This window comes from Eurosta solidaginis, chromosome 3 (genome assembly GCF_040869045.1).
Source record: "Eurosta solidaginis isolate ZX-2024a chromosome 3, ASM4086904v1, whole genome shotgun sequence".
Taxonomy (NCBI): domain Eukaryota; kingdom Metazoa; phylum Arthropoda; class Insecta; order Diptera; family Tephritidae; genus Eurosta; species Eurosta solidaginis.
In genome coordinates, this window is record NC_090321.1 from 275,410,027 (window position 1) to 275,434,029 (window position 24,003).

At 35.8% G+C, this 24,003-nt stretch overlaps 1 pseudogene; it reads left to right on the top strand.

Annotated features, from left to right (window-relative positions):
• The window catches only part of LOC137245616 (putative inorganic phosphate cotransporter), a 33,497-nt pseudogene extending 14,276 nt beyond the window's left edge, over window positions 1-19,221 (top strand).
• The last annotated feature ends 4,782 nt before the right edge of the window (window positions 19,222-24,003 follow it).

Below are 24,003 nucleotides of genomic sequence, written 5' to 3' on the forward strand. Positions count from 1 at the left end.
AGACGCAGCGGTACCATTCCCTAAAACCGGGGTTAGAATCGAAGTCTCCCTGGAGTAAGTGAACAAAGGACAGTCCCTCCGCAAGGAGCCACTCTTGAAATTTGTTGAACGATCCAAGTGACTTTGAAACAAAAAACAGCAAATCTTTCCGAAATTGTCAAAACGTTAATTTTCTAAATACATACAAAAAAACATTTCCTAAATATTACTTTTTTATATAGAAAAGTCAGATAACTTCATAAGCAGACTAACGTGAATAGCCTTAACGGCCGGGGCCTCGGGTAAAGACTAGTACTTTATAAATATAAGTATGTTTATCACTTTGTTACGCGTTGTAACGTTGTAGCCGTGGTTCATTTTATTTATAATACAAACAATACCTGCTTCCAAAGCCTGGCTATCTATAACATAGGAATAAACACATTTTGCACACCTAAATTAAAACAGGGATCAACTCAAAAAATCGAAATGTTCAGAAAGTGCGAAACACTGTCTGCCTCCCGCATATGCGCCAATGCAATTTTTATTTTTTTGCAAATTCTTTCCTCGCTGATAACTGGAGGTATTAATAAATCGAGTATAAAGTTCGGTAACTATTTAAATGGGAAGCCCAGTGGTACTCATAACTTCATAATTTCAAATTTTTGAGTTAGCTTCCTTTTGATCTAGGTGTGCGATATGGTCTTTTTTATGACTCAAAGCTATTTTCCTTTCACATTCAGGTCCACGCTATGGGATTCGCCACGTTCAGATTCTGTTGATATTTCTCAACATAACTTGTGTATATATGAGTCGCTTAAATATATCTGTGGCGATAGTCGCAATGACGAACGCTGCAACAACAAATCCTAATTTTCCGGTAAGCAAACACAGTTTTCTTTATTCCCAGCAGGAAAAGAAGCCAACTGCGAGCAAACTACAAGTTGGATTCCAACCAAAAAAAAAAAAAAAGAACAAACTCGCACTATTATATGCTTGTTTTCTTTAAAAAATTATAAATACTTTTGTATGGCAATGACCGCAAAATAGTCGGAAGTGGTTATAGGACTGATTACATTCAACACGTCGTCTACAGCCCACAACCACAATAAAGCAATGCTTGACGACAATTACAATTACTTGATTACTTTGAACGCGGCAGCCACGATTGATTATAAATTGTAGTCAACAGTAGGGAAAAAATTTTGAAAAAAATATATTATGTTCAAAAAATGCCCAAAACATTGATTTTAGCTTTTATTATCTGTTATTTACTTCTATTTTAGTTTTTAGTGACAAAATAAGAAGGACCTTAAAATAGAATTAGGTTTAATCTGGCTACAACGGCATTCGTGATTGATTGGTATACTGCTCTGTTGCGCTTAAAATAGTGACCGATAAGAACACGTGTAAAAATAATTTGACAGATGTCGCCTTGTAGCCGCCGTCGTGAATGCAATAAGTCCTTATGTCTGCAGTACTTGTCAATTAACAACAAGTCAACTAATTTTTCTCGAAATATCAGTAAATCTATAATGACTCATTATATGTTACTGTTTGACTAAAGCCGGAGTCATTGGTGCCGTATGTCGTATCGCTGTATCCGTATCCCTAACGTAATCAGCTGTTTATCGTTACGACGGTAAACCAAAACCCAATTGGTTGGCTACGATACGGTTACGACCTTAGCGGCACCAATAATCGATTGCATTGATTCTCATAAGGTTGGTCGAATCAGCTGTTAAAAGGTTACCGATACGGTTACCGATAAAGCACCAATGTCTCCAGCTTAAAGATATGCATCACAACCAACTGAAAACCAACAACAGGAGGTGGGGAAACATTTATTAAAAATTTTTTTTTTTTTTTTTCGAAATTATGAGACAAACGCGATCTTCGACTGTGGTCGAACGAGTTGATCGAACAAATTGTCATTCGATATTATATTGCTAATTCGATGAAGACGGCCACCGTGGTGTAATGGTAGCGTGCTCCGCCTACCACACCGTATGCCCTGGGTTCACACCCCGGGCAGAGCAACATTAAAATTTTAGAAATAATGTTTTTCAATTAGATAAAAACATTTCTAGGCGGGGTCGCCCCTCGGCAGTGTTTGACAAGCGCTCCGGGTGTATTTCTGCCATGAAAAGCTCTCAGTGAAAACTCATCTGCCTTGCAGATGCCGTTCGGAGTCGGCATAAAACATGTAGGTCCCGTCCGGCCAATTTGTAGGGAAAATCAGGAGGAGCACAACGCAAATTGGAAGAGAAGCTCGGCCTTAGATCTCTTCGGAGGTTATCGCGCCTTACATTTATTTTATTTTTTTATTTAATTCGATGAAGACTAGCGTCATTCTAAGTTTTGACAAATTTAATCGTTCCCAATAACTCATGTCCATTAGCTGTCAAATAAATTTAAAATAAATAAAAGAGAAATTAGTTGAGTGCAAATAAGTAAACAAAAGTACGATTACGACCACGGTTGCCACACCATGTTTACATTTGACCAAAATTCATCCTAAAAAAGGACGAAATCTTAAAAATGGACCAAATTTTTGTATTTATACTCAGTTGAGCAGAGCTCACAGAGTATATTAAGTTTGATTGGATAACGGTTGGTTGTACATATATAAAGGAATCGAGATAGATATAGACTTCCATATATCAAAATAATCAGGATCGAAAAAAAATTTGATTGAGCCATGTCCGTCCGTCCGTCCGTCCGTCCATTAACACGATAACTTGAGTAAATTTTGAGGTATCTTGATGAAATTTGGTATGTAGGTCCCTGAGCATTCATCTCAGATCGCTATTTAAAATGAACGATATCGGACTATAACCACGCCCACTTTTTCGATATCGAAAATTTCGAAAAACCGAAAAAGTGCGATAATTCATTACAAAAGACCGATAAAGCGACGAAACTTGGTAGATGAGTTGAACTTATGACGCAAAATATAAAATTAGTAAAATTTTGGACAATGGGCGTGGCACCGCCCACTTTTTAAAGAAGGTAATTTAAAATTTTGCAAGCTGTAATTTGGCAGTCGTTGAAGATATCATGATGAAATTTGGCAGGAACGTTACTCTTGCGCCTTGGCAACCACGCTACTGTTGGCAGCCATAATTTCGAAATAGTAAAAGACTTCGTTTATTTGGGAACCAGCATCAACATTAGCAACAACATCAGCACTGAAATCCAGCGAAGAATCAATCTTGCCAATAAATGCTACTTTGGACTAGGTAGGCAATTGAAAAGTAAAGTCCTCTCTCGGCGAACGAAAATCATACTCTACAAGTCACTCATCGTACCCGTCCTGCTATATGGGGCAGAAGCATGGACCATGACAACAGCAGATGAAGCGGCTTTGGGAGTGTTCGAGAGAAAAGTTCTTCGAAAGATTTATGGACCTCTACGCGTTGGCGATGGCGAGTACCGAAGAAGATTTAATGATGAGCTGTACGAGCTATACGCAGACATCAACATAGTCCAGCGAATTAAAACGCAGCGGCTGCGCTGGCTAGGCCATGTTATGCGAATGAAAGATGATGCTCCGGCCAAGAAAGTGTTTCTATCGGAACCCGCCTATGGAAGCAGAGGTAGAGGGCGGCCCCCACTCCGTTGGAAGGACCAGGTGGAAAACGATTTAAACTCCCTTGGTGTGACCAATTGGCGCCGGTTGGCGGAGCGAAGGAGCGACTGGCGCGCCTTGTTGGACGGCCATAACCGTTTAGACGGTTAAGCGCCAATTAAGTAAGTAAGTAAGTTACTCTTATTACTGCATGTACGCTTAATAAAAATTAGCAAAATCCGAGAAGGACCACGCCCACTTTTAAAAAAAAAATTTTTTTAAAGTAAAATTTTAACAAAAAATTTAATATCTTTACAGTATATAAGTAAATTATGTCAAGATTCAACTCCAGTAATGATATGGTGCAACAAAATACAAAAATAAAAGAAAATTTAAAAATGGGCGTGGCTCCGCCCTTTTTCATTTAATTTGTCTAGGATACTTTTAATGCCATAAATCGAACAAAAATTAACCAATCCTTTTGAAATTTGGTAGGGGCATAGATTTTATGGCGATAACTGTTTTCTGTTAAAATGGGCGAAATCGGTTGATGCCACGCCCAGTTTTTATACACAGTCGTCCGTCTGTCCTTCCGCATGGCCGTTAACACGATAACTTGAGCAAAAATCGATATATCTTTACTAAACTCAGTTCACGTACTTATCTGAACCCACTTTACCTTGGTATGAAAAATGAACGAAATCCGACTATGACCACGCCCACTTTTTCGATATCGAAAATTGCGAAAAATGAAAAAATGCCATAATTCTATACCAAATACGAAAAAAGGGATGAAACATGGTAAGGTAATTGGATTGTTTTATTGACGCGAAATATAACTTTAGAAAAAACTTTATAAAATGGTTGAGACACCTACCATATTAAGTAGAAGAAAATGAAAAAGTTCTGCAGGGCGAAATAAAACACCCTTAAAATCTTGCCAGGTATTACATATATAAATAAATTAGCGGTATCCAACCGATAATGTTCTGGGTCACCCTAGTCCACATTTTGGTCGATATCTGCAAAACGCCTTCACATATACAACTACCACCACTCCCTTTTAAAACTCTCATTAATACCTTTAATTTGATACCCATATCGTACAAACACATTCTAGAGTCACCCCTGGTCCACCTTTGTGGCGATATTCCGAAAAGGTGTCCACCTATAGAACTAAGCCCCACACCCTTTTAAAATACTCATTAACACCTTTCTTTTGATACCCATATTGTACAAACAAATTCTAGGGTCACCCCTGGTCCACCTTTATGGCGATATCTCGAAATGGCGCCCACCTATGGAACTAAGGAATACTCCCTTTTAAAATACTCATTATCACCTTTCTTTTGATGCCCATATTGTACAAACAAATTCTAGGGTCACCCCTGGTCCACCTTTATGGCGATATCTCGAAAATGCGACCACCTATACAACAACCACCACTCCCTTTTAAAACCCTCATTAATACCTTTAATTTGATACCCATATAGTACAAACACATTCTAGAGTCACCCCTGGTCCACCTTTGTGGCGATATTCCGAAAAGGTGTCCACCTATAGAACTAAGCCCCACACCCTTTTAAAATACTCATTAACACCTTTCTTTTGATACCCATATTGTACAAACAAATTCTAGGGTCACCCCTGGTCCACCTTTATGGCGATATCTCGAAGCGGCGTCCACCCATGGAACTAAGGATTACTCCCTTTTAAAATTCTCATTAATACCTTTAATTTGATATCCATATCGTACAAACGCATTCTAGAGTCACCCCTGGTCCACATTTATGGTGATATTTCGAAAAGGCGACCACCTATAGAACTAAGGCCCACTCCCTTTTAAAATACTCATTAACACCATTCGTTTGATGCCCATATTGTACAAACAAATTCTAGGGTCACCCCTGGTCCACCTTTATGGCGATATCTCGAAACGGCGTCCACCTATGGAACTAAGGATTACTCCCTTTTAAAATACTCATTAACACCTTTCATTTGATACCCATATCGTACAAACGCATTCTAGAGTCACCCCTGGTCCACCTTTATGACGATATCTCGAAACGGCGTCCACCTATAGAACTAAGGCCCACTCCCTTTTAAAATACTCATTAACACCTTTCGTTTGATGCCCATATTGTGCAAACGCATTCTAGAGTCACCCCTGGTCCATCTATACGGCGATATCTCGAAAAGGCGTCCATCTATAGAACTTAGGTCCACGCCCTTTTAAAATACTCATTAATACCTTTCATTTGATACCCATATCGTACAAACGCATTCTAGGGTCAACCCTGACCCACCTTTATGGCTATATCCCTAAATGGCGTCCACCTATAGAACTATGGCGCACTCCCTCATAAAATACTCTTTAATGCCTTTCATTTGATACACATGTCATACAAACACATTCCAGGGTTTCCCTCGGTTCATTTTCCTACATGGTTATTTTCCCTTATGTTGTCACCATAGCTCTCAACTGAGTATGTAATGTTCGGTTACACCCGAACTTAACCTTCCTTACTTGTTTTTATTTGGTTTACAAATTCACAAATGTGTCGAATTCGTTGTAAAATCTTAAATTTCAGGTTGTTTTCATGGTTTCCTATTTAAAATTTTGATTAAACGAATAGGAGACTTTGTGATTTGCCTAAATATGTAGAATGTAGATGAAGTGCTAACAAGATTCGAGATGGAATCAAAAACCAAACCCCTATTGCGTTGACGACTTATTTGCCATAGTCAAAACGAGGGAAATGGAAAACATGCTTAAACTACTTAATACATATTACAAATCCATACGATTTACTATGGAAGTGGAGAAAAACAACAGACTTCCCTACCTTGACACATTAATAATTAAAAATAATAATAAGTTATACATTGATTGGTATAAAAAACAAACAGCTTCGGGTAGACTTATCAATTATAATTCCAAACATGCACCCAACACTATTTTGAACATAGCGAAAAACTTTATAGGAAGGGTTCTTAACATAAGTGATAAGATGTTTCACAACAAAGACATAGCGATTATTAGAAAAACCCTGGAACAAAATTCTTTTCCCAAGTCCCTTATAAACAAACTGATTCACAAACATCACACAGCGAACGCCAATAATAATACAACCGAGAAAGGTGATAAAATTTATAAATCAATGATATATATCCCAGGAGTGTCTGAAAGAATCAAGGGTTCAAATTTATATGACAAAGAGAAATATGAAATCGCGTTTACTTACAACAACACTCTACGACCAATTTATAGTAATTTAAAGGACAAAATACCAAATCATGAGAAATCCAACGTGGTGTACAAAATTCCATGCAACGGCGGCGGGTCCCACGTATGCGAACAAGTATATGTAGGGACAACTAAACTTAAACTGAAGACGAGGCTTTCCACCCACAAATCGAATATTAAATTGAGAAATAATAATCCAGAAAACAAGACAACATTGGCTGCGCATTGCAAAGACACGGGACACTATCCAGATTTTGAAAACGTAATCATTCTGGAACATGAAAAACATTATAATAAGCGCTTCATTTTAGAAACCTTACACATTTTGAACATCCCTAATGATATAAAAATGAATTTTAAATCAGATGTAGACCATTGTGCACAAACCTACAGAAATTTGGTCTTAAAAACACATTTTTTATTGTATACATATGTTTTTTGTTTACACTTGCGGTACATGAAATTGTTTATATTCGCGGGAGTTTTTGATTTATCTTTATTTATATGTTTCGCTCTTTTGTTTTTACTAAAATTATGTTGTCATAATTTCGGTTCAGTCGATCATACATATCCATATGTGTAAGTCGTATTTTTGCTACGGAAATGTATATTTAAAAATGTTAATTGTTTTCTTTTCGTAGATTCTTGATGATGACTTCAGATTGAAGTCGAAATATCGAAAAATAAATATATTTTGAATACTACTAAAAAAGAAGTTTTATTCAATAATCTGGCCTAAAGCTCAATCAAAATTATCTAAATATGTATATACTAAAATAGTAAAGGCTTGCATAAACAAAAATTAAGTGTATTTTTAGGTAGAACATTCCTAGAATTAGTCTGCTTTGGTAAAGAACAATGTCACACGCACTTTCGTTTTAACAAAAAGCCTTATATAAATATACATATATTTCAACGAAAAACCTTAGAGGAAGACACGTGCCGCAAGTCAAATTATTTCATTTTTTATTTATTTAATAATTTGGGAAAAACTTAAATAACGTGCCATCAGGACGGACAAGGCGACAGCTGTTTCGATTATACCTTGTAAATCTCTTCAAATATAATCGAAACAGCTGTCGCCTTGTCCTTCCTGATGTCACGTTGTTTAAATTTTTCCCAAATTATTAAATAAATTATAAATTAAAAATTGCTTCAAATAAATTTTTTCATACATTTACCCTTTCGACCCGACATTCGCACAGCAATGATGGAATCCAGATTTTCATTGGAGTTGGTTGTTTAGGTGATATGTATTATACCAATCAAAGAAAATCTGAAGTACAATAAGAGGGTGGCTTAGGGGGTGGTGGTAAACCATTGTACCATCCGGGATGTTATGTGGTACAACTATGTACCAACCGTTCGGTAAAACACCTTTTTTAAATTAATAATAACTTACACAAAAATGTAGATAAGACATATAATGAACAATATTTTATTGAATATATATTTTATTGAAGAACATTTTGGGGAAAAATATTGTTAGACATAAAATTCACGTATGAAATTGAGCAAAACACATTTTACAAAGCGGCACTTGACACTCCTGACATATTGTCTTAGTGCGAGTCTGAACTTTCTGAGAACTGCAGTTAATACAACGCCTTCGTGTAGGACCTTCAATAGGAAGATGCATTGTCTTACGTGAGGAGGTTTGTGGCAGTCGTCCAGGCTTTAGTGATCGGTGAACGGAAGTGGTTTCTGAGCCTTCGCTGATCAACTCCTCAGCTAAAGTAACTAAAAATATTTTGAATGGCATCTTGTTCCGGTTGATATCAAATCAAATAACTCAAGCATTTACGGCTGCAATCATTATCAAACGATAAAATACTTTCTTCCACCACTTATCCAATTTCCTATCGTATTGGTAAAGCCCAGACCTTTGATCAGCCAAATGGACAGCTTCCATGATCTGCGGATAAAATTTTATTTGACTTGGACATGGTACTTGAATTTTTTCGCCTGTTTTCAAGGTTTTTGTCACAGTCGCTACAGTAGCTGCGTGTTGCTACAATTGCTCAGTACCAATACTTCTTTAGTGTCTTGCCATTTTGCGCACAACAGTCCAGTTGATGTGCATATGAACTCGGTCTCACCTCTCTTCAGTTTTTTTCCAGAGAACTTGGGCACATCTTTTCTGGTATATTATCTGCTATTGTGCAATTGCGAGGTTCATAAACATATTTTTTCGGTACGAAATTCTCATCAGGAGTATTCCATATAACATAAGTGTTTGATGCGACGGGTTTTGAAGTAATTTTATCTCTTGATTCTTCGTTATCACTGCTAGAGCTCGATGCATAAACTGGTGCGACTTCTTCCCTGCAGTCACTGCTAGAGCTCGATGCATAAACTGGTGCGACTTCTTCCCTGCAGTCAACCAGTTTGCCGAAAATCCCAACTAGTATCATTTCTCAAATTTTTCCATATTAGCAACTGGTATTTTTAACACGGCGATGTCCTACGAAATATCAATTACCAGTCTCTGCATCAGCATCATTTAACATCCAATTGACAAACTAGTCAGTACATCCACCAACATCGTACCAGATGTCATACTAGTCAGCATACCCATCAGGGCCATACCAATTAACACATTAGTCAGCCTTTGCGCCAGCATTATATCAGATGGCATACTAGTTATTATATACACCAATTGACATACGTACTAGTTAGTGTATTCAACATCAACATACCAGTTGGCATACTACTCAGTCTATGCATCATTGTAATACCAGTTGACATACTAGTCGATATTTGCATCAGCATCCTACTAGTTAATATACTAGTCCTAGTCGGGTTGAAAAATTACTTGAAAATTGATAAGTTAGCTCAAATTCATTTTATTCATTATATTTCATATACATAAAAAGTATGTATATATGGGGTATTCCATCCCATTTCGACCAATTTTGTACCCGACCCCTTTAGAATTGGCTGAAAGTTTTTCTTCTTTTTCTAGCTTACGAAAGACGTTTTTCAGAATTTTTTAAAATTTTTTCATCCAACTCAAAAAAAGTTATGAATTTAAAAAAAAACGGTGTTTTTTTCAAAATCCTATAACTCTTTCAAAAATTGACCGTTTGGGACCTTTTTTCTTTATTTGTTTTTACATATATGTACTTTTCGGAAAAAATACAAAAAAATGTTTAAGTTTTTTTTTTATAATTTTTCAGTTTTTCGAGATTTTTCGAATTTCGCCATTTTTTTTTTTTCTCATAAAAAACTACAATCAATTCTGCAATCATCCCAACTAATCTCGGAGTGGGCCGATAATTTTTTTTTTTTATTTAATTGAAAAAAAAAACTTTAAAATTTTTTTTGTATTTTTTCCGAAAAGTACATTTAAAAACAAATTTAAAAAAAAAAAAAGATACCAAACGGTCAATTTTTGAAAAGTAATAGCATTTGAAAATAAAAACGGTGTCCAAATCAAAATAAGTTATGAATTTAAAAAAAAAACGGTGTTTTTTTCAAAATGCTATAACTTTTTCAAAAATTGACCGTTTGGGATCTTTTTTTTTTTTAGATTTGTCTTTAAATGTCTCTTTCGGAAAAAATACAAAAAAATTTTTTAAGTTTTCTTTTTTTCAATTAAATAAAAAAAAAAAAATTATCGGCACACTCCGGGATTAGTGGGGATGATTGCAGAATTGATTGAAGTTTTTTATGAGAAAAAAAGGCGAAATTCGAAAAATCTCGAAAAACTGAAAAATTACAAAAAAAAAAACTGTAAAATTTTTTTTTTTGTATTTTTACCGAAAAGTACATTTAAAAACAAATTTAAAAAAAAAAATATCCCAAACGGTCAATTTTTGAAAAAGTTATAGCATTTTGAAAACAAAAACGGTGCTTTTTTAAAAATTCATAACTTTTTTGAAAATTTGAAAAAATTCAGAAAAACGTCTTTCGTAAGCTAGAAAAAGAAGAAAAACTTTCAGCCAATTCTAAAGGGGTCGGTTTCAAAATTGGTCGAAATGGGATGGAATACCCCATATCTACATATTTCACTTTAAAAATTATCACTTCAATACATTATACTTTGCAATAAATTTTAATAAAAATACTTAAAAATGCACATATATATAATGTAACGAATTTACTGCAAATCCTCTTATTTGCAACTTTCTGCTAAGTTCGAATCACTAAACTGTTGAATAAATAACTCCAATATTGAATGACAGAAAGATGGCCTTTATTAAAGTACTTCACAATAACACTTATACTTTGCAACTAGCTGGCTTAATAACCAAACTGAATGATAGCTTAAATGAAACTGACTTTTTGCGCCTCTACATTTGATGCCTTTTATACTCTCTGATTTCATCGTTCGCATCTTCTAGGCGCTTCCAATTCCAGAATCTACTAGTTGACCATCAGCTAACAGATTTCTCAGCTGTAACTGCTGATGCACGATTTTATAGCTTCTCTCATTGCATACCTTCGGGAGTATCTCAGATATATGCATGTGGTTGTGCGTTGCTTCTAAGCTGCGTATACGTACATATGTGTAGACATAATGATTGATTCGTTTATGTAGATACAAGTAACTGTCTGCTTTAATGTTGTTGTGACTTCATTTACTTAGCATCAGACTAGGGATGTGAGTATCACTTAGTGTCACTCATACCCATCACAATAAAAACTAAAAGTAACCGAATAACACATGCCGATTTTGTGATCAGTGGAGACGGCGGACCATATCCTCCCAGAATGGGACGCAATCTCAAGGTGCAGGGGTAAGTTTATAGACTCACCATGGCCAGAACTTTCCCAAATTAAATCCCCCAAGCCAAGGGGGTCATCAAGTTGGCTTGGATGAGGTGCTGTGAAGGAAGTGAGGGCACAATAGATCAATGGTCGCAGTGCAATCCTCAATAAATTATATATTTATCCAGCGGAGAAGGAACGAACCAGTCTTGGTTGACTGTGTCAAAATAGGCCTAGCTACACCAGCACCATCTTATGATGAGTGTTAATGGAGTTCAGAACGGTGGTAGTGATATGCACTTTACGGAAGACATGCTGATGGAGACGGCGGACCATATCCTCCCAGAATGGGACGCAATCTCAAGGTGCAGGGGTAAGTTTATAGACTCACCATGGCCAGAACTTTCCCAAATTAAATCCCCCAAGCCAAGGGGGTCATCAAGTTGGCTTGGATGAGGTGCTGTGAAGGAAGTGAGGGCACAATAGATCAATGGTCGCAGTGCAATCCTCAATAAATTATATATTTATCCAGCGGAGAAGGAACGAAGCAGTCTTGGTTGACTGTGTCAAAATAGGCCTAGCTACACCAGCACCATCTTATGATGAGTGTTAATGGAGTTCAGAACGGTGGTAGTGATATGCACTTTACGGAAGACATGCTGATGGCTGGACAAACGAAGAATTTCGTTTAAATGAGGGAATTATAATAGCTTTAAAATTTTACTTTTATGACTAAAGTGATAATATAAGTAGATACTGGCTGGGTCCTGGTAGTGGGTTTATACGTGCCATTCCCCGTTATTCTGGAATGGCAAAGGCTTTTACCGACAAGTAGAAACAAGTAAGGACGGGACTGTCCTCGGCTGTGCCGAAGACTTCACACCTTTCATGAATGGGGCTGAACAATAATCTTATCCCATTCGTAATCTCCAAATAATCGGGTGTATAAGATAATAAAAATATAGTGAACAGATGTACATACCTAAACGATTTTTAAGATAAATATAAAATAAAAAATGGCAAAAAACCCCCTAACTGAAAGATCGGTTATATGGGATATATATTATATATAGCTCCGATCGAAATGATTTTTACAGGAAATCTTCTATGATATATTGAAATATATATCACCGAGCTTCACGTTTATACTTTTTCGATTAAATTGCGGCAGGAATTACCAAAATCGTCTTATCTGAACGATCGGTGGTATGGGAGATATATGTCATAGTGGTCGGATCCTACCGGATCCGACAAATGGTTAATACAAAAGTACATACTTGTGCCAAATTTCATTGAGATATCTCAAAATTTGAGGGACTAGTTTGCGTTCAAATGGACAGATGGGCGGACAGACGGATATGGCTATATCAACTCAGTTCGTCGCCCTGATCAATTGGTATATTTAATGGTGAGTCTATTTTCTATATTTCTCAACGTTACAATCATCGGACCAAAGTTAGTATACTATTTCATGTTCATGAAAGGTGTAAAAATATGCTAGCCTACTGATCCCTCTAATACCAAGGTGTTTTACCATCGGCATAGGTTTTTCGTCTGGGACTATTGATATGGAAGGCTTGGCCTTTTCGATGGCTTCCTTAACCTCTGTTGAGGTAACGGTGAAGTGCGGCTCGTCATGCTTGTCTTTATGTGCCCGTTGATTTGGACGATATCTAGCATTGTCAACTGAAGTATGCATTGCAAATTAAACTATTCAAATGCTAACTAGTATGAATAACATCGCAAAGTTATAGTCAATGAACCATCCTAAAACTGACTATTATGATGAGCGCCACAAAATTCTAGTCAACGAACTAAAATGTTTGCTGACTACTTTGGCTTTTGACTGCAGGGAATGCGTATTGAAATTAATAGTACAAATTTTATGCGTAGCAATTTCAGAGGTGTATTTAAAGTTTGTACCCACAGTCCAATAAACATCGTGCAGTGATTACATTCGTTAAAAACGAGCAATGATCCGCTTACAATTGCCATCATCCGGTGGCAAAATCCTGAGCCAGATAAATAATTTTGCATGTAAATGCAACAACAACGATTTGAGCCAGATAAATCCAGATAGAAGTCTGGTTCAATTTGTGAGCCAGATAATTTGTTAATTACTTCTTTTTAGTTTGACAACACTGTCTTTAATAAACCTATTTTTTCAAAAAAAGATGTCGCTGCTTAGCCTTCCGCCGTATGATTTAAATGAAAAACAGCGGCGATATCTGCCTATCACATTTCACGTGTGCGAAAATTTCACGACATCTGCTTCTTAAGTCTCTCAATGATCCAGAGTATTCCCGTGAGAATTGAGCGTGAGCCGGAGCTGTAAAACTCACTGGAAGACGGCAAATATGTTCGTGTAGAAACATGAGTTGGTCCATTGCTGCATTACAGTGGAGTATAATGGTAAGTACCCCAGTGGACCACATGATTCGAAGATTTTCGCAGGGTAAATTCCAGACACAAAGATAAAAAATTAAGCCACAAGAAGTAGAATAAATGCCTAGTATCCTGCGTGACTTAACACCACAATAGTCTTGGAATTCCTTGAACTTATTGATTTACTTTGTGCTGTATGAGTAAAATTTAAGTATCGACATATCAAACGAAAAGTAACACCACTTGAGTGGTAAGTGCACTAAATATAAACAAATTTGTCTCAGGTTTTAATTAAGTTTTCAATTCAGTAGTGTCTTCATCAGTGGCAATATTTGTCAAATTATTATTTATTATACTCAGCGTGCTTTGCTCACAGAGTATATTAACTTTGATTGGATAACGGTTGGTTGTACAGGTATAAAGAAGTCAAGATAGATATAGACTTCCATATATCAAAATCATCAGTATCGAAAAAAAATTTGATTGAGCCATGTCCGTCCGTCAGTCCGTCTGTCCGTTAACACGATAACTTGAGTAAATATTGAGATATCTTCACCAAATTTGGTACACGAGCTTACCTGGACCCAGAATATATTGGTATTGAAAATGAGCGAAATCGGATGAGAACCACGCCCACTTTTTATGTATATAACATTTTACAAAACATAGAAAACCTGATTATTGAGTAAATAATACATCTAGAATGTTGAAATTTGACGTGTGGACTGATATTAAGACTTTTGATAAAAATTTGAAAACAAATTTTTAAATGGTCCTGGCACCGCCCACTTGTGATAAAAATCGTTAAACCTATCGTTACCAAATTCGGCAGAGAGGTTGCCTTTACTACAAGGAATGCTTTGAAGAAAAATTAACGAAATCGGTTAAGGACCACGCCCACTTTTATATAAAAGATTTCTAAAAGGGTTGTGGACGAATAAAATAAGCTATATCTTAGCGAAAAAGAGCTTTGTATCAATAGAAGTTTTCTTACTAAATATAATTATAGCATTAAATTGGAAAACACTACAATTCTTGAAAATGGGTGTGTCACCGGCTCTTTTACGACTAAGCAATTTTATATGTTTCAGGAGCCAAAACTGGAAGAAAAATTAACATATCGTAATGAAATTGTGTACACATATTTTCCTTATAGCAGAAAATATTTCTAGTAAAAATGGTTTTTGGTTACACCCGAACTTAGACGCCTTTACTTGTTATTTCTTTGAGGTACTCGTACATTTGCAAAAACTTTTTTTAAGCGCATGAGATAGTGACAAATATCTATCACGAAAAGTGTTTGATAACCTATCGAAATATCTAGCCACCAAAACAATATTTTCTGATTAACCTCTTGTTTCATCACCAATTAACGAAAGTTGGTTTGCCCTAAGATCCAACACTTTTCTTTATAATGCCTTGCCTAAATTATCTGACAAGTAAAACGCCATTGTTCTGCTACATTTTAATGCGAACAATTTTTTTGGTAAGAAATCCATTGAGGTAAATTGAAAATTATTATATGGATTAATGAAGATGTGGAACCTTTTGTGGGCAGTGTTGTATATTTTTACCTCCATGAAAAAGAAACAAAAGTACAAAAATTTACGTTACATCCTAAAATGGACTAAAATTGAAAAAAAAAAAAATTTACAAGCAGACTAAATGAGGTTGGAAATGGCCATTTTTGGTCCAAATGGACCAAAGTGGCAACCATGGTTACGACAAGGTTGTGGTTTCACATTCGCCAGATGAAGAGGAAAGCCTACTGAAACTAGCCAGAAGTGAAAAGTTACTTCATTTTATTGAAATAAAAAAACCCATTTCCGTGTTTTCCGTGTCCTTTATTCGCTTTGTCCAATGATATTTGATCCCACTTTTTTGTAGCCTAAACCTTTGTGCAAATTCCTTTTGCTATAAGCGGCTTTGTTCCATTATTGAAACCAGTATTTCAAGCTGTTGCTTTGTACTCATGCCCTTGGACACATGTATATAAAATTGATACAATTACATTCTAAATAATTTACTTTCATTTCGATACAGCGCAACAAAGTTATATTCGATCTAAAATTAAATACATGATTTGAGTTTGAAATTCGATTTTCAATGCTCGATAGCCAGCGAAGATGGAGCCAGCCTGAAAATCCTAAAACTTCCATGTATTTCAAAGTTTTGTTTAGCAAAAATTTTTTGACTTGGGACTAGACAGAAATAGCCTTTCTAATTTCTCTGTTTTACGGTGTATTCCATGGTAGCATCATATTACTTTCCAACCAGTTAATACTCAACATTTTGAAGTTAACTATAAATGGGTTACTCTCCGGAAACCCGTAAGATAGTGACGTATTAGTAAGCTAATTTCAGTAGTTGATATTTTTGTTCTTGCAGGGTTACTACTTACAAATTGTGTTACAAACATTTGTTTATATTTTTAATTAAGGAATTCGATTGGTCAGAAAAAGAAAAAAAACTACATCATTTCCAGCTTTTATTGGGGCTATATTGTCACACAATTCCCAGCTGGCTATGCAAATCGACGTTTAGGTGCAAAAACCGTAATGTTGTTCAGCACGTTTAGTTCAGCGATTTTAACTTTGTTAACACCCTATCTAGTGACCATGGGCAGCTGGCAAGCTTACTGCGGCATTCGTATTGTACAAGGTCTCTTACAAGGTGCACTCTTTCCTGCAATCAATGATCACATAGCTAAATGGTCACCGCATGAGGAACGTTATGTTTTAGGTGCACTCGCTTATTCGGGTATAAGTTGTGGTACAGTGGTTTCAATGTTGTTTAGTGGTTTAATAGCAAGTAGCTCATTTGGATGGCCAGGTATTTCGTATATTTCTGGTGGCATTTGTTGTGCTTGGTGTACAATATGGATAATGTTTGGAGCACGGAATGCACCATCCTCACCTTATATCTCACAGGAAGAATGTCAGTATATCGAGTCGTCGCTAAATCGCGAAAAAGATTTTCATAAAAAGAAAATTCCAGTACCTTGGCTAGCGATGTTCACATCAGTACCTTTCTTGGCATTAATTGTTGCACGTTTATGTGAAATGTGGGGATTTACTACACTTCAAAATCAAATTCCATCATATATGAATGGTGTATTGAGCATGAACATCAAGAGTAATGCATTATATTCGACACTACCATATATAGCTCATTGGATTATGTCATATGTTTACGCCTTTGTCGGCATAAAAGTGGTGGAAAAGGGTTGGCTAACATTAACAAAGATGCGAAAAACCGCCAATACTTTTGCAATGTGGATACCTGCAGTGCTGTTGATCGTTATTGGCTTTCTTGATTCTACATATAGTGGGCTCGCTATTTCTCTATTGGTTTTGAGTGTTGGCTTTGAAGGTGGATCATTAACCGGAGCTCTTCTTAGTACAATTGATTTGGCGCCAAATCACGCTAGCGTTGTAATGGGTATTACAAATGCCATAGCCAGTATTATACCTTTAGTTACACCTTTAGTTGTTGGTGCAATAGTCACAGATGTGGTAAGTTTGCAGCTTATTGTGTTTGGTAAACCCACTTTAATGAGTATCAATCTTATATCCTTTTTTAGCAAGATCGTTCTGAATGGCAAATTGTATTTGGAATTGCAGCTGTGGTCAGTTTTTTGGGAAATTGTATATACATAATGTTTGGCTCATCTGAACCCGCCCCATGGGATGCACCAGATTTTCTGATAAAACATAATAATGTGGAGCCCACTTCTGATCCAGATCAGAAAAGTACATTTAAAGATATATTCGGCTATGATAATGTTAAGCACGAGACCAAAGTATACACACTGAAATCATGAATCTGGAAACACAAATTTTAAAAAGGAGTGTGATTTAAATTAAATCAAGTACAAAATTGAAACTTTAAATAGAAATTAATATCAATAAAAATTGAAAAATACTTATTAATTAGAACGCATATATCGACCTATACTAATAGAAAGGACGTAACTTAAAAGTTTTGTTAAGAAGGACGTACCTCAGCAAAGTCATTAATAAAATCATATCTCAGGAGACTGGTTGCAAGGTTGTAACTGAACATAATTCAATTAGGAGGGGTTTGTTCTCCAATGATGACAGAGTTTTGACACTCCCAAATTTAAGAATCTGAACGGATTGCTTTTACGAACTAAGGAAAACGGGGAATAATTTAATCTCCTTCAACGAAAGTTGTAGTAGAAGAGTACCTTTAGTAGTATATTGGTAGTGATAATAATTTTTACAGGTTTTGGTGGAAATAATTCATTTTCTACTAAATAATACGTGAATTGATAGAGTTATGTTGGTTTGGTCATTCTTTCGGAATTTGTTTGAAGAATGCCGTACGTCAGAATTTTATTCAAAATTTGTTTCAAAGACTCCCTATCTGAGCATAACTTCAATGCATTTTGACATAATTTATTTTATTTGTTTTATTTATGATTAATCAAGCACACAACTTTAGGTTAATTTACAGTGTTCGAGCTTATAATTACTTTAAAAAATAACATTAAAAAATAAACTTGACAAGTGAATATGCTTAGTAGATTTGTTTAACAGAAAATAATAAATCTGAGGGTGTAATAAAAAGTACAGAAAAGAAAAATGAAGAAAAATGTAACTACCAGATGCATAAAAGAGAAAGAAATAAGCAGCTGTTCTAGTAAGTTGTTCGTGAGACGTCTACACCCTAGGAGAAGTATGCGAACGAGGCTACAAAGAGTATAAAAGGAACGCAAGCTGAGGATTCAATTTGATTTGAACACGCTTAATTGAAGTATGCGATAATTGTAATTTTGAAGTACTACTCCCAAATTAGTCTAAATTAAGAACGTTTTATTATATTGAATATTTGAGTTATTCAGTCGACAGTTCAGAGATTCGCACGTTAACAGAAGCTGCAAAATAATCAGGACTTTCGCAAAATTCGTTACATTGAGTTCAGCCACACTAATGGATCATGGTATAGTTAATCAATTCATCATAAAGTTTAAAAAATTGTTCTAAGGAATTTTCAGTTCAGTACTTGTAAACTGATTGCTTCCTATTTCTACTACTAATATTTTTCGAAAAATCGCAAAGAAACAACACAATTCACGGATGTCAATTTGGATGTCGATTAGGAGCAAAATTTCTGCAATTGTCAAAAAATTTGTCAGCCGAGCAAACGTCTTGTGATTGAATCATGGTAGCTGAAAAATAAATTTTTTGACATACGAGATATGATTTAAATTAAGTTTTATTCCTTTTCACAAATTGTAAACGACTTAAAACCAGGGAACCAAACCATTATTACTCTTATAATAAAAATGCTTCAGAAATAACTGTTTTCGAACTTTTAATTTTATATGCGAAAGAAATTATTAAACCCGGACGAAAATAAAAGTTAAATCCGGACTTTAGACGGCGGCCACCGTGGTGTGATGGTAGCGTGCTCCGCCTACCACACCGAATACCCTGGGTTCACACCCCGTACAAAACAACATCAAAATTTTAGAAATACGGGTTTTCAATTAGAAGAACATTTGTCTAAGCGGGGTCGCCCCTCGGCAGTGTTTGGCAAGCACTCCGAGTGTATTTCGGCCATGAAAAACTCTAAGTGAAAACTCATCTGCCTCGCAGATACCGTTCGGAGTCGGCATAAAACAAGTAGGTCCCGTTCCGCCAATTTGTAGGAAAAATTAAAAAGGAGCACGACGCAATTTGGAAGAGAAACTCGGCCTAAAATCTTTTCGGAGGTTATCGCGCCTTATATTTATTTTTTTTTTTTATCTATGAAATGGCGCATTCTAATGGCCAAAAAACAGATGCAAATTTACTATGGAGAATTGTAAGTATAGTATTATGAGAGTTGGTTGGGGAGAGTTTGAAGTAAGGGATCCTGTAAACTGAGAAACTTATAGCGAATTCGGTCTTCTAAGTATCGTATATAGGCAAAATATTGACGCCCACCGTGATCCGGGTCAGTCAGTGCTGCTTAGGACCTGGCCAATCTTCACTCAAAAAAAAAAAATTATAAAAAATGAGAAAGTAGCTATTCAAATATGGAAAAATGGTATATGATGTTTCGTCATAAAAATCCTTCCCTAAGTCTGTACAACTTATTTTGTTAAAAAATAAAGCTTAATCCAGTTAGGATATGTTTCTACATTTGGGCATAATTGGTCGCCTTAAGTCCCTTTCGAGTACAGTTGGGTTTAGACAGTTTGAAATCTACGTAGCCCATTTTAAGAAATATTAAAAAGAACGGCAACAAAATGAGTGAAATAAAAAAGGTTACAGGTGATTGAATCGGCCTATACCGAACATAAATTACTAGGACTTAACAACTTCGACGGAGTTAGGGTTAAATTTTTAGCGAATATTTTTTATTCCTTTTTGAAAAGCGGGCAAACAACTTACATCAAATATATTTGAGGCTTGACAAACCCTTCGATTGTGTTTCTCTTATTGAACCGAAAAGGGACTAGTCTTCATATGTTCTTATATATGTTCAAAGGAGATTGTTCCTATCGATCCCGTTCGGGTATAAATGGGTACAATTAGTCTCTTCATAGGACTTGCTCAAACAAAGGGGAAAAGTTCGACTCATGCAAAGAGCACAATATTGGCATTGGTCTCATACTCTATTGCGACTTATCCCGTATTCATCCTAGACAAATCGCATTTTTTGCAAGGTCCGTTTAAAAACAACTAGGTGCATATGTATACTTTGTGTTTTTAATGCAAATACTGTGGAATATTTTCAGGCGCGTTCAACAGAACTGATTAGTAGCATTGGATTTTTCAGCAGTTCATCTCCCAGTTACTATCGCCGTGTGTAAATTTTGTAATTTTAGAAATTAAATTGCCACACGACTGTTTGCAGGCATATATTAGAAAAAGTAAAGATCTCTGTTTATTTGGAAACCTGCATTAACACAAACAACAATGGTACTCTAGAAGTCTAAGAAAGAATTATATTTGTCAACAAGTGGAACTTTGGACTGAATAGACAATTGAAAATAAAGTCCTCTCTCGGCAAACGAAAATTATGTTCTACAAGTCACTTATGGTACTCTTCCTCTCACTTATGGTACTCTTCCTGTTATATGGTGCCAAAGCGTGGACCCTAAACTAATCAAATCAGGCGGCCCTGGGTGTATTCGAGTGAAAAATTATCCGAAATATTTACGGGACTCTACGTATTTGTGACGCCGATTACCGAACAATGCTAAGCGAATGAAAGATGATCCTCCGGCCAAGATAATATTCTTATCCGAATCCGCCTATGGAAACAGAAAAAAAGCGTGGGCCCCAAAATGATTTAAATCAATAAAACAAAATCGAAAATTCCTTTAAAGGAAAAAAGCAATGTAATTTATAAAATACCATGCAAAGGGAATGAGATTGATTATCTGGGCACTACCAAATCAAAATTGTAGACTCGACTCTCACAATATAAATCCGAATGTAAACAGTAGCCATGTTTTTTTACATGTATAACCCGCTACATTTGCGATTAAAAAACGCTCACCCACAATTATACTTAGAAGTATTGTGTGGAGAAATAATAGAGATACAAATCTGCGGTCTAGTGTATAACGCATACCAAACCATACAGTACGAGTAGCTATAAAACAGCACTCATGGCCCACTGTGCTAACAAAAGCCATTATCCGAACTTCAACGACGCTTCAGTTGCTCAGCAAGAATAACAAGTAAGAAAGCACGACATAGAAATGTTACATACATATAAGCTGTGTTTTGTTTAAACTTTATATGCTAGGTGCATAACTTTATCTACACTTATGAAATTGGTGCGCATAAAATAAGTACTAAAAAGTGTATGCCTCCACAATTCTTCACTTCACCTAAAAGGTCTGTGTCTTCCCTATTTCTCCAAACAATAAGCGCTTCTTTAGTTGCAAATGTAGACATGTAAAAAGAAACAGGGCTATAATAAACACATCGACAAAAAAAAGTATAGACAACAAAACCAAGACTAAAACAGGAACAGGTGACGGCCAGAAATAAGCTGATTGGTACTTTTTAATATGGTTTGACTCTCCAACTTCCGGTTCTGTAGGATTTTTGTATAAGTCCATCGATTTACAAAAACACACATGGCATTTTTATTTATGTTTGTATGTATGCTACCGTGCAGCTCTTGTATGGTTCCGAACTGTAACAAAACAGATATTGACAATATTGCCATATAGACACTTATTAACAAAGAACGTACTTATAAATAGGCGGTAGGGAACTTGCATATTTAAGGCTGATTCCGAACGGAATCTGCAAGCAGATGAATTTTCACTGAGAAGCTTTTTATAGCAGAACTACACTTGGAGTATTTTCCAAACCATATTTATACATATTTTAGATGATGCTTTGGCCTGAACTTGTATCCAGGTTAGTGGATTCCGTTTCATATTTCTGAAAGATAAATCTGGGAAGTTTAATTTTGGGTCTATCTCAATGAACATGCTGATGTAGTTAAACCCACTAACCTTTTTCTCCTTTTCTTCTTCAACCCTAACCACCGCAACTTCGAAGTACTAAAATGAGTTCAATTAAAACGTTGAATGTACTCTCAACAATGGCAAAAACTTAAGTGTATCTTCTCCACTTTTATATTCAGCGTGCTTTGCACACAGAGTATATTAAATATGATTGGATAACGGGTGGTTGTACAGGTATAAAAGAATCTAGATAGATATATACTTCCATATATCAAAATCATCATTATCGAAAACAAATTTTATTGAGTCACGTCCGTCCGTCCGTCCGTCCGTCTGTCCGTTAACACGATAACTTGAGTTAATATTGAGATATATTCACCAAATTTGGTACACGAGCTTATCTGGACCCAGAATAGATTGGAATTGAAAATGAGCAAAATCGGATGATAACCACGCCCACTTTTTATATATATAACATTTTGGAAAACACAAAAAACCTGATTATTTAGTAAATAATACACCTAGAATGCTGAAATTTGACATGTGGACTGATATTGAGACTCTTGATAAAAATTTGTAAAAAAAAATGTTAAAATGGGCGTGGTACCGCCCACTTGTGATAAAATCAATTATACAAATATTATTAATCATAAATCAAAAATCGGTAAACGTATCGTTACAGAATTCGGCAGAGAGGTTGCGTTTACTATAAGGAATGCTTTGAAGAAAAATTAACGAAATTGGTGAAGGACCACGCCTACTTTTATATAAAAGATTTTTAAAAGGGTCTTGGACGAATAAAATAAGCTATATCTTTGCAAAAAAGAGCTTTAAAACAATGGTATTTCATTTGCGAAGTGGATTTATAACGGTAAATAGGAAAAATTTCAAATTTAAAAAAATGGGCGTGGCACCGCACCTTTTATGACTAAGCATTTTTCTATGTTTCGGGAGCCATAACTCGAAAGAAAATTAACGAATCTTAATAAAATTGGGTACATAAATTTCCTCTATAGCTAGAAATATTTCTAGAAAAAATGAACGAGATCGGTTAGAGACCATGCCCACTTTTATATACAAGATTTTTAAAAGGGTCGTAGACGAAAATAATAAGCTATAACTTAGAATCAATGATATTTCACTTATCAAGTTTTGTTGTAAGAGGAAATGGGGAGACATTTTTTTAAACGGGCGGTGCCACATGTTATATAGAAAAGTAATTTATCTGAAATGAAATGTGCAATTGAAGCTCACGCTGAGTATATAATGTTCGGTTACACCCGAACTTAGACACCTTTACTTGTTAAATCACTGTTTTGAACGTCGGGTTCACCCCGGGCAAAGCAACATCAAAATTTTAGAAATAAGGGTTTTCAATTAGAAGAAAATTTTTCTAAACGGGGTTGCCCATCGGAAGTGTTTGACAAGCGCTCCGAGTGTATTTCTGCCATGAAAAGTTCTCAGTGAAATCTCATCTGCCTTGCAGATGCCGTTCGGAGTCGGCATAAAACATGTAGGTCCCGTCCGGCCAATTTGTAGGGAAAATCAAGAGGAGCATGACACAAATTGGAAGAGAAGCTCGGCCTTAGATATCTTCGTAGGTTATCGCGCCTTACATGTTTTATTTATGATATATTTAGCTTTATTTAAGGAGAAATATTT